Source organism: Chrysochloris asiatica, unplaced genomic scaffold, assembly GCF_000296735.1.
Source record: "Chrysochloris asiatica unplaced genomic scaffold, ChrAsi1.0 scaffold00172, whole genome shotgun sequence".
Lineage (NCBI taxonomy): Eukaryota > Metazoa > Chordata > Mammalia > Afrosoricida > Chrysochloridae > Chrysochloris > Chrysochloris asiatica.
Genome location: NW_006408690.1, coordinates 3,725,834 through 3,729,309, shown reverse-complemented (window position 1 = coordinate 3,729,309; position 3,476 = coordinate 3,725,834).

Below are 3,476 nucleotides of genomic sequence, written 5' to 3'. Positions count from 1 at the left end.
AGAATGAAGTCCTTGACAACTTCAATCTTTTCTCCGTTGATAAGAATGTTTATTGGTCCAGTGGTGAGGATTTTTGTTTTCTTGACATTGAGATGTAATGCATACCGAAGGCTGTGCTCTTTGATCTTCATCAGTAAATATTTTAAGTCCTCTTCACTTTCAGCAAGCAAGGTTATTTCATCTGCATATTGCAGGTTATTAATGAGTCTTCCTCCAATTCTGATGCCACGTTTTTCTTCATATAACCCAGCTTCTCAGATTATTTGCTCAGCATAGGATAGCTATTTTGACCATTTGCATTCTATCGCTAGTAGAGATTTCAAAAGTAAGATTTAATATTGAAAAGTGATGAAGTTGGCAGACTAGGCAGGCGCACTACATGAATCATCTACAACAGATACAGAGCCCAAATGAAACAAAGAGGAAAATCCTGAAACCCTGAATTTAGAGAAAAGGTTAGAGAAGTAGATTGAGTGATTGCTAGGAGAAGAAGCTGAGAAGGGACAGCCAGAGAGTGACACTGACTGGTGAACGGCCAGCAAAATGTAGTGTAACCATCTTGAACTTTTGTGAGCAACTTTGGCTACAGAAGGTGGCCTAGCAGATCAGATTCATACAGCGGACAGAAAGGTGCAACTCCTTGTTTTTCCTTATGCTCTCCTGCTGAACAGAGGTGTGGCCAATTCCCACCCTCAGCCACCCTGATCTCCAGAAATTTGGTGCCCCATGGTTGTGAGCCATGACAGTGTTAAGCAGGGGCCAGCTGCACCACTTTGGTGTCTGGATTCAGGTCGGCTCAACTCCAGACCTAAAGAACCTGCAGAGCCACCAGACCATCGTTATTCTAGCAGAAACCTTCATAACCAGTCACCCTGCCCCCAGCTGCACTGTGGGCCTAACAGACACTGAAACTATCTCCCTCAAAGGCCTATATAAACTACTTCCAGATTGAGTGCCCTGAATAAAGATAACATAAATTGCCTGTAGAAACTCTATCTAGAACCAGAAACTCTGCTGTCACATTCCTTCCACAGCCCCTTGTGAGCTCATTGGCGGACGGAGAGCCCCAGATATTTTTCCTCTCTGGGTCCAATAGCTGCACTGCTTTTTGTTTTTGTTTTTTTTTTCTTTCATTGTTGTTGTTTGTTTATTCTTTCATCTCCTTTTACTCTTAATGATCCCTTGAATTTTTTCCTTTCTATCTCAGCTTTTGTTTTTCCTTCTGTTTTTCATTTCCCCTGTTATTATTTTGCTTTTGAGCTTTCTTAATTGCTCTCTAATCTTTCTCTTTTCATCTTCCCTTCTGGTTTTTATTCTTTTATTTTCTCTTTAATTCTTCTCTTCAACAGCTCCATTTTCCTATCACTCCTTTCTCTTTTTAGTTATGTTCTTTTATTCTGGTTGCTACCTGTTTTCATTTTTTTCTCCTTTACTATTTCTCTTTTCATTGTTGATTGCTTGTTTGTTTATTCTATTTTGTTTTCTTGTATGTTTGTGTGTTTTTGGAAGGAAGAGTTATCCTGCTTCCCACTTGGTGGTGGTAGTGATGGTGTGCTGTGGAGTCGGTTCTGACTCAAAGTGACCCTGTACAGGGTTTCCAAGGCTATAAATCTTTACGGAAGCAGAAACCCTCCTCTTTCTCCCACGAAACAGCTGGTAGTTTCGAACTGCTGACCTTGAGGTTCGCAGCCCAATTCATAACCACTACGCTACCAGAGCACCTTGATGATAGGAGACAAAATATAGCCCAGCTACAACATACGCTCTGCAGCTCCACCCATAAGGCAAAAGCTAATATCAGCTCCTATACCACCTGATCAATAATAGACATCAACCAACACTGGACAAACCCACACCAAACTTAGGTACATGGATGACAAATGGAGAATAGTGCACACATTTCCATTCTCTTACTACACCCACAGGAGACAGTACGAGCCTAAAAACACACTAACATATAATCACCAATTAAATACAACACTACAATGTCTCAGAGATAACAGACAATTTTAGGTCACACAAAGAACCAAGACAGAATGCCTCAAATGACCAAAATGCAGAGCCAGAAAAACGTTTCTAAGGAAGAAAAGATAATGAAACTGAAAGAGAATTCAAAAGAATGATACTTAGGTACTTTCAAAAAGGACTGACAGAATGATCAAGTAAAGCAAGAACACAGAAAAAACATTAAAAGAATTCAGGAAAATACTACAAGAACAAACAGACAAAATAAATGCAAATTTTGAGATAATACAAAACCTGCTATTATAAATCCAGAAAATTAATACTAAAATTTCAGAAATGGGCAATATTGAAAAGGCCAAGAGTATATTCAATGCAATTGAAGTCCAACTTAATGAAATTGAGATAAATTTCTCAATACTAACATGCTAAAAGAACAACCAGTAAAAAGAATTATAACAATCCAACGAGAGCCAAATAGTTATGTGGGATACCATGAAGACAAACAACTTACTGGTGATCAGAATTCCAGCACAGGAAGAGACAATAAAAAGTACAGAAAAAATAATCAGAGTTGTAGGAATAAAACTTGCTAACAGCATGAAAGATGACAATATAAGCATACAAGAAGCTGAAAGAATTCCATACAAGACAAATGTCAAAAGAAAATCACCCAGACATAGCATAACCAAACTTTCAAAAATCAAAGACAAGGAAAGAATCTTGAGAGCAGCTCAGAAAAAATGAAGTTACCTACAAAGAAGAACCAGTAAGACTAAACTGATTTCTCAGCAGAAACCATGCAAGCAAGAAGACAATGGGATGACATAAACAAAACTCTGATAGAAAAAAAATTGCCTCACAAAAATCATGTATCCAGCAAAGCTGTCCCTCAAATAACGTGGTGAAATTAGGATATTTCCAGATAAACAGAAGTGAAAGGAATTTGTAACTATCAGAACAACAGCAGACAACAACCTTAGATTAATATATATGACAACATAATTCAATCCAGAAATAAAGTAAAACAAACCTACAAGACTGAAAATAAAGAACCAAACATATCAATTTATAATGAAGTCAACTACAAAGCAAAGATATATAACTCCAACTGACAAGGAAATCATGTAGATTTCAAGATAAAACACTGTTTTGTTAATGGGGGACACAATAATAAATTACAGGGTAACCTCAAAGAAAATTAATATACCATCACATCAAAATAAAGAGGAAAATCAGAAAGATTTAGTAAACATTAACACAACACAAATGAAAATGAACCCCCATGCCCACAAATTTAATGAACTCAGCACAGAAAATTATGTGGAACAAAGAAACCACCAGCACCACAAAAAACAAACAAACACAACAAAATGACAGCAATCAATTCATACCTATCAATAATCACACTGAATGTAAATGAATTAAATGTACTAGTCAGGAGACAGACAGTAGCAGAATGAATATGAAAAAGGATCCTTCCATATGCTGTCTACAAGTGACACATCTTACAC